Below are 9,374 nucleotides of genomic sequence, written 5' to 3' on the forward strand. Positions count from 1 at the left end.
GGGGCTCAGGGTGGGAAAGAAGAGGATACTGGCACTAGATAGTTAAGATGCATATCAAAGGAATGATTTCAGTAAGCCCAGACTCCTGCATCTTCCCGTGCATAGAAAAAATGCTAAATCCATTAAATTGAGATGTCTGTTTCTTTAATTAGGAGTAATCTTTTGCTGTTTGACCACTGTTTTATGTTTTTTTCCAAAAACTCATATATATGCTGGCTCTTTGCTTACCTCTTTGGAACAGTCCCTCAGAGCTGAGAGACTGTATCCCTGGCTTAAGTCCTGTGTTAAGTCAACCAAATAAAGTATAATTCTCAACTTTTAGGTTGTGCATTTTGTTTTTAGTCCACAGCATGGAGACCTCATAGGAAATTAGGGGAAGACCTGAATGTGGTGGTGATGGGGGTTGGGGACTGGAAATGGAGGCATATATACAAACGACAAAAGGAATAATTGCCCCATGCCCAGTGAAAGATGAGGAGAAAAAAAAGGTGAGAAAAATTTCAAGAATTTCTCTACTATTGTAAGTCTCAGTGCCACCAATAAGCAGGCAAACTTATGACAGAAATGGTGAGGAAAATGAGTTACATTTCAGCCATTTCAGTTGAATTATGTGAAGGTACACCTTGGAAGCAAAATTTTTCAGAACGCTTTTAGAGCTGTGCTTCTGAAATTCAGGCCAGATAGCAAGACACCAAAACAGAAGAATCAGGAAGATGACATTCCTGGCCAAAAGTCTGGCCTGGGGGATCTGTTTCCCATATGCACTGTTTTGTTTTGTTTTTAACATCTTTATTGGAGGATAATTGCTTTACAATGTCGTGTTAGTTTCTGCTGTATAACAAAGTGAATCAGCGATATGTATAGATATATCCCCATATCCCCTCCCTCCTGAGTCTCCCTCCCACCCTCCCTATCCCACCCCTCTAGGTGGTCACAAAGCATGGAGCTGATCTCCCTGTGCTATGTGTCTGCTTCCCACTAGCTACCTATTTTACATTTGGTAGTGTATATACGTCCATGCCACTCTCTCACTTCATCCCAGCTTACCCTTCCCCCTCCCTGTGTCCTCAGGTCCGTTCTGCATGTCTGCGTCTTTATTCGTGTCCTGCCCCTAGGTTCTTCAGAACCTTTTCTTTTAGATTCCATATATATGTGTTAGCATACGGTATTTGTTTTTCTCTTTCTGACTTACTTCACTCTGTATGACAGACTCTAGGTCAATCCACCTCACACAAATAACTCAATTTCGTTTCTTTTATGGCTGAGTAATATTCCACTGTATATATGTGCTACATCTTCTTTATCCATTCATCTGTCGATGGACACTTACGTTGCTTCCATGTCCTGGCTATTGTAAATAGTGCTGCAATGAACATCGTGGTACATGTCTCTTTTTGAATTATGGTTTTCTCAGGGTATATGCCCAGTAGTGGGATTGCTGGGTCATATGGTAATTCTATTTTTAGTTTTTTAAGGAACCTCCATACTGTTCTCCCTAGTGGCCATATCAATTCACATTCCCACCAACAGTGCAAGAGGGTTCCCTTTTCTCCACACCCTCTCCAGCATTTATTGTTTGTAGATTTTTTGATGATGGCCATTCTGACAGGTGTGAGGTGATACCTCATTGTAGTTTTTTTTTAAACATCTTTATTGCAGTATAATTGCTTTACAATGGTGTGTTAGTTTCTGCTTTATAACGAAGTGAATCAGTTATACATATACAAATGTTCCCATATCTCTTCCCTCTTGCATCTCCCTCCCTCCCACCCTCCCTATCCCGCCCCTCTAGGTGGTCACAAACCACCTAGCTGATCTCCCTGTGCTATGCGGCTGCTTCCCACTAGCTGTCTATTTTACGTTTGGTAGTGTATATATCTCATTGTAGTTTTGATTTGCATTTCTCTAATGATTAGTGATGTTGAGCATCCTTTCATGTGTTTGTTGGCAATCTGTATATCTTCTTTGGAGAAATGTCTATTTAGGTCTTCTGCTCATTTTTGGATTGGGTTGTTTGTTTTTTTGATATTGAGCTGCATGATCTACTTGTATATTTTGGAGAATAATCCTTTGTCAGTTGTTTCGTTTGCAAATATTTTCTCCCATTCTGAAGATAGTCTTTTCGTCTTGTTTATGGTTTCCTTTGCTGTGCAAAAGCTTTTAAGTTTCATTAGGTCCCATTTGTTTATTTTTGTTTTTATTTCCATTTCTCTAGGAGGTGGGTCAAAAAGGATCTTGCTGTGATTTATGTCGAAGAGTATTCTTCCTGTGTTTTCCTCTAAGAGTTTTATAGTGTCTGGCCTTTCATTTAGGTCTCTAATCCATTTTGAATTTATTTTTGTGTATGGTGTTAGGAAGTGTTCTAATTTCATTCTTTTACATGTAGCTGTCCAGTTTTCCCATCACCACTTATTGAAGAAGCTGTCTTTCCTCCACTGTATATTTTACCTCCTTTATCAAAGATAAGGTGACCATATGTGTGTGGGTTTATCTCTGGGCTTTCTATCCTGCTCCACTGATCTATATTTCTGTTTTTGTGCCAGTACCATACTGTCTTGATTACTGTACCTTTGTAGTATAGTCTGAAGTCAGGGAGTCTGATTCCTCCAGCTCCATTTTTCTTTCTCAAGGTTGCTTTGGTTCTTCAGGGTCTTTTGTGTTTCCGTACAAAATGTGAAATTTTTTGTTCTAGTCTGTGAAAAATCCCCTTGGTAGTTTGATAGGGATTGCATTGAATCTGTAGATTGCTTCAGGTAGTATAATCATTTTCACAATGTTGTGAAATTCTGTAGATTTGAGTCTTCTCCCTTTTTTTCATGATGAGTCTGCCTAATGATTTATCAATTTTGTTTATCTTCTCAAAGAACCAGCTTTTAGTTTTATTGATCTTTGCTATTGTTTCCTTTGCTTCTTTTTCATTTATTTCTGATCTGATCTTTATGATTTCTTTCCTTTTGCTAACTCTGGGGCGTTTTGTTGTTGTTGTTGTTGTTCTTTCTCTAATTGCTTTAGATGTAAGGTTAGGTTGTTTATTTGAGATTTTTCTTGTTTCTTGAGGTAGGATTGTATTGCTATAAACTTCCCTCTTAGAACTACTTTTGCTGCATCCCATAGGTTCTGGGTCATCATGTTTTCATTGTCATTTGTTTCTAGGTATTTTTTAATTTCCTCTTTGATTTCTTCAGTGATCTCTTTGTTATTTAGTAGCATATTGTTTAGCCTCCATGTGTTTGTATTTTTTAGAGTTTTTCTTTTCCTGTAATTGATATCTAGTCTCATAGCACTGTGGTCGGAAAAGATACTTGATATGATTTCAGTTTTCTTAAATTTACCAAGGCTTGATTTGTGACCCAAGATATGCTCTATCTGGAGAATGTTCCATGAGCACTTGAGAAGAAAGTATATTCTGTTGTTTTTGGATGGAATGGCCTATAAATATCAAATAAGTCCATCTTGTTTAATGTGTCATTTAAAGCTTGTGTTTCCTTATTTATTTTCATTTTGTATGATCTGTCCATTGGTGAAAGTGAGGTGTTAAAGTCCCCTACTATTATTGTGTTTCTGTCGATTTCTCCTTTTATGGCTGTTAGCATTTGCCTTATATATTGAGGTGCTCCTATGTTGGGTGCATAAATATTTACAATTGTTGTATCTCCTTCTTGGATTGATCCCTTGATCATTATGTAGTGTCCTTCTCTGTCTCTTGTAATAGTCTTTATTTTAAAGTCTAGTTTGTCTGATATGAGAATTGCTACTCCATCTTTCTTTTGATTTCCATTTGCATGGAATATCTTTTTCCATCCCCTCACTTTCAGTCTGTATGTGTCCCTAGGTCTGAAGTGGGTCTCTTGTACAGAGCATATGTACAGGTCTTGTTTTTGTATCCATTCAGCCAGTCTGTGTCTTTTGGTTGGAGCATTTAATCCATTTACATTTAAGGTAATTATTGATATGTATGTTCCTATTAACATTTTCTTAATTGTTTTGGGTTTGTTTTTGTAGGTCTTTTCCTTCTCTTGTGTTTCCTGCCTAGAGAAGTTCCTTTAGCATTTGTTATAAAGCTGGTTTGGTGGTGCTGAATTCTTTTAACTTTTACTTGTCAGTGAAGTTTTAATTTCTCCGTTGAATCTGAATGAGATCCTTACTGGGTAGAGTCATCTTGGTTGTAGGTTTTTCCCTTTCATCACTTTAAATATGTCCCGCCACTCCTTTCTGGCTTGCAGAGTTTCTGCTGAAAGATCAGCTGTTAGCCTTATGGGTGTTCCCTTGTATGTTATTTGTTGCTTTTCCCTTGCTGCTTTTAATATCTTTTCTTTGTATTTAATTTTTGATAGTTTGGTTAATATGTGTCTTGGTGTGTTTCTTCTTGGATTTATCCTGTATGGGACTCTCTGCACTTCCTGGGCTTGACTGACTATTTCCTTTCCCATGTTGGGGAAGTTTTAAACTATAATCTCTTCAAATATTTTCTCAGACCCTTTAATTTTCTGTTCTTCTTCTGGGACCCCTATAATTCGAATGTTGGTGTGTTTAATGTTTTTGCAGAGGTCTCTGACACTGTCCTCAATTCTTTTCATTCTTTTTTCTTTATTCTGCTCTGCAGTAGTTATTTCCACTATTTTATCTTCCAGGTCACTTATCCGTTCTTCTGCCTCAGTTATTCTGCTATTGATTCCTTCTAGAGAATTTTTAATTTCATTTTTTGTGTTGTTCATCAATGTTTGTTTGGTCTTTAGTTCTTCTACATTTTGTTAAATGTTTCTTGTATTTTCCCCATTCTATTTCCAAGTTTTTGGATCATCTTTACTATCATTACTCTGAATTCTTTTTCAGGTAGACTGCCTATTTCCTCTTCATTTGTTTGGTCTGGTGGGTTCTTACCTTGCTCCTTCATCTGCTGTGTGTTTCTCTGTCTTCTCATTTTGCTTAACTTACTGTGTTTGGGGTCTCCTTTTCACAGGCTGCAGGTTTGTAGTTCCCATTGTTTTTGGCATCTGCCCCCAGTGGGTAAGGTTGGTTCAGTGGGTTGTGTAGGCTTCCTGGTGGAGGGGACTGGTGCCTGTGTTCTGGTGGTTGAGGCTGGATCTTGTCTTTCTGGTGGGCAGGACCATGTCTGGTGGTGTGTTTTGGGGTGTCTGTGACCTTATTATGATTTTAGGCAGCCTCTCTGCTAATGGGTGGCATTGTGTTCCTGTCTTGCTTGTTGTTTGGCATAGGGTGTCCATCACTGGAGCTCACTGGCCATTGAGTGGAACTGGGTCTTAGCATTGAGACGGAGATCTGTAGGAGAGCTCTCGCCAGTTGATATTACATGGGTCTGGGAGGTCTCTTGTGGTCCAATGTTCTGAACTTGGCTCTCCCACCTCAGAGGTTCAGGCCTGATGCCCGGCTGGAGAACTAAGACCCTGTCAGCCACATGGCTCAGAATCCTTGCTGAGTTCTCTCCGCCTGGCACAACTCCCTTCCCAATGTCCCGGTACGAAGGGCTGAAGTAGGGAGGAAGGGGCCTCATATGCACTATTATCCTTAATTCCCTAGAAAAAAATAGTCATTTTTTCTCAGGCTTCAGACATTGTCCTTTTCTTTATGGATCCATCTTCTAGCATTAATTGTCCTTTTCCTTATGGATCCATCTTCTAGTATTAAGTCCTTCTGCCATATTCAGAAGATATGATCAGCTCATGACGGTACATCTAAGGGAATATTTTTAAGACCTGAAGCTTGGGATGACCTATGAGCAAGCCCAGTATGGAGATATGGATTGTAATTAAGAAATGACCTGGAGGTGTGATGGGAGGGCTTCTGGAATCTGTGCTGTCTGCAACATGCCCACAGCAACAGCCCCAGAAAGGGACAGGACAGCAAGGGAGAAAAATGATGAAATTTGGACCTTTGATTTTTCTGCACCTTTTTGCTGTTTCTCTCAGCATCAGTGCAGAGAAGACTAGAAATGCTGCTGGCAGAATTCACATGCTCTGAACAGGCACCAACACGAGCGTTGTGACTCATGGCTTGTATGGGGCTAATTGTGTCCGAGCGTAAGAGGCCTTTGTGGCTACAGCTCAGGTGCTCCTGGTGAGAAGAGCCCCACAGCATCCCCCTCCTCCCCATGCCCCAGCCCATTTGCCCCGGCTGAGCAGAGGCTCCAACAACCCCCGCCTTCCAGACATCTCCAGCCTCTGCCGATATGCACAGGAGCCTGGGTTTACAGTCCAGGAGGAGTTGTTCCCTTGTGTGGCTGTTTTACTAAGGCCCTAGGGACTTGGGAGAGATGGGTGATAGGGAAAGTCTCTGGAGGGGGTAGCTGGCCTGCCCTCTTGGCTCCGTGGGTGGGATTTCAACCCTAGGATAAGAGAGGTCAAGGTCAAGAGCTGGAGTAGCCACAAGAGGCTTTGTTGCTTGACACAAGCAGCGCTGTCTCAAGGCCCACGGGATGGGACAGGTCAGACTGGGAAGAAGGCCTTGTGCTGTAATTCATTTGACCCTACAACCCACACAATATCACTTCCTACCTGCAATTCACGTCCTTGATACACATGGAAGATGTTGTCAGGACTTGTCCCATGAGAATATAACTTCTCAACCCAGTTATATTGTCAAAGGAGTGTCCATTTAGGAAGAGGCTGCCAGCCCAGCACCACATCAAAACCTCTTGCCCTTTGCTCTCACCTAAGTGTGCTTGTGTTAAGTATGTCTATAGTTCCAGTATACCAAGAGGCATTGACAAATACAGAACATGGCAAGGCTGGGCCCCTACCTGACTCTTTTCTACCTGGAGCTCTTGAGAGCACAGGTCTTCCCTACTGTCAGTGCTAGGGTGTCAGTGTCTTCTGGGCATCTAGCCAGCTGGCTGGAAACTGCTTCCCACTTCATCCCTGCCAGCCCTATTTCCTGGGGGTTGGGTCTTGTTCTTCTTTTTTGCTAGTTCTGAGATAATTCTGAGAACAACCTGGCTCTGTATCTATACTCCCACTGACCTCATTCCAGAGCAAGTTTGTGTCCTTGTCCTTTAGATCAGGTTCTCCTTGTTGATAAACTGGATTGAATCTGTCCACTTTTGTTAGTTTTGGTCTTTTATTTCTAGAAAAATTCTCCCACCTTCTATTTATGATATTTTTATATCTGCTTTGTGCCTTATTTCACTGACTAGCATTTCAGGAAAAAATATTAAATAATAATGGTAATAATGTGCATCACTTTTTTCTAGTTCCTAATTTTAATGGGACTCCCTATAGAGTTTCACCTACTGTTTGTTATTCCTCATAACTTATTAATGTAATATAATAATGGATTTTGTTCTATTATTCTATGCCGAGATAAATCTTGACTAATTTTGGTAAATTATTCCTTTATATACTGTTCAATGATATTTTCCGGCATTTCATTTAGGAGTTTGCATATATAAATATATTCCTAAGTGAGACTGTTTTACTTTCACTTAGAGATGAAAGAACACAACAGCATTGTTCTAAGATAATCATAGGTAGAGTATACATACAGGCAATTCTTTGTGGAAGGGGCTTATCGTGGTAGACATCTGCTGTTTCTTCTACTTCCCCATCTTCTTGCTAGCACTCTCCTAATTCCCTCAGGAAATGCCTCCCTCAGTGTCATTTGGGAAACGATCTCCATATCACTAGTTTTAGGAAGAGGCACACGGCCAAGGCCTGGCTCATCAGCTCAGTCCCCTAGTCAAAGTGATTTAATTCATGGATGGACACATGATTCAATGGGATGAAATTCTAACACTCTTATAGAAATTGTCAGAAGAGAGAATTGCATTTTACAAGAGCTGCTGAGAGGTTAGAACCTGGGAGTGGAGCTCCTGGGAGCCCTGTAGCTATCATGGATAAGGAACCTGAATGGAATAGAACCCAGAACCCAGAGGAAGAAAGTAGAGCCAAGATGTGGAGCCAGAGAGCTCCTGATCCACCTGACTGAGCCAATTATGCACAGATCTTTCTGTTACGTAAGCCAGAAGTTTCCCCTTTTAAAGAAAATTATGCAATATTTTAAACATATAGATCAGAGTAGTGAATAATACAATGAAACCCAGTTTTATCAAATCTGTTAAGCATCCATACTTTAGACGTTTTTAAAAGAAAGCATTCAACATTAAAGACAGATTTGAGATACCCTGTGTGCTTCTCCCTGATCCCTCCTCTCAACCCAGAGACAATTACTGTCATAAATTCAGGGTTTATCATGTCCATACATGACATATTTTTACTACCTATCTATCTATCCTTAAACTTTTTTACATATTTTTAAACTTCATAATTTTATCAAATTATACAGATACTTCTTCAACTTGACATTTTCATTCCATGTTATGTTTTGGAGATTTAACTGTGTTATGAGATGTAGCTCTAGTTCACTTAAAGTGCTGTATTCTAAATTCCATAAAGCTATGTATTCATCATTCTTTTTTTTTTTTTTTGCGGTACGCGGGCCTCTCACTGCTGTGGCCTCTCCCGCTGCGGAGCACAGACTCCGGATGCACAGGCTCAGTGGCCATGGCTCGCAGGTCCAGCCGCTCTGTGGCATGTGGGATCTTCCCGGACCGGAGCACGAACCTGTGTCCCCTGCGTCGGCAGGCGGACTCTCAACCACTGCACCACCAGGGAAGCCCTTCATCATTCTTTGATGTTTCTGGTATTTTGCTAGTATATCTTCTTTTCCCTCTAGTCAGGTTGAGTATGAGTTTCCCTTACCTGTCAACCAAAGAGTCCTGATTGACCCTTTCAGGAAACATCTTAAAGTGCCCCATGTATCTCTCTTTGAGTTGCCTAAAATCCCAACCATCAGCAGCAGTCTTGGTTAAGGCATTGCTTTGGGAAGGCTCTCATAAAGTAAAGGTATTATCCAGGAAGGGCCAAAGGCGAACTCACCACATTTTGCATGGAGCATAGAACTGTTGCTGCTTTGGTTAGCTACCTCCTAAAAGAAGACAGGGCCTTGGGTGGAGAGCAGTAGGCAACCCTTTTCATGCGAGAGTCTGAAGGAGAAAGGCTCGCTCTGGGTTGTAACTGGGGGAGACTGGGGATCCAGGGTTGGCCTAAGGAGCACCAGCCACCTGAGAAGGGTTAGCAGCTTTGCCTTAGAGGAGACATGGAAGGTCAGTGTTGGTTGTGAAAGGCAGCAAGGTCTAATGAGACAGACCTGGTCTGAAACCTTCATTCAGGCTCTTACTGTCTGTGTGGTTAGCCATTCAAGTTTTTGAGCCCTGATTTCTTCATTTGTAAAATGAGATGCTAACCTACCTTCAAGGGTTGGTTATATTATATAATATGACAAATATACAGTACCTGGTGACTAGCAGATTATCAATAATGATATTATTATTTCGGCAAGTTCCATCAGTCAGGACTGCC

The sequence above is a fragment of the Mesoplodon densirostris genome, chromosome 4, assembly GCF_025265405.1.
Source record: "Mesoplodon densirostris isolate mMesDen1 chromosome 4, mMesDen1 primary haplotype, whole genome shotgun sequence".
NCBI lineage: Eukaryota > Metazoa > Chordata > Mammalia > Artiodactyla > Ziphiidae > Mesoplodon > Mesoplodon densirostris.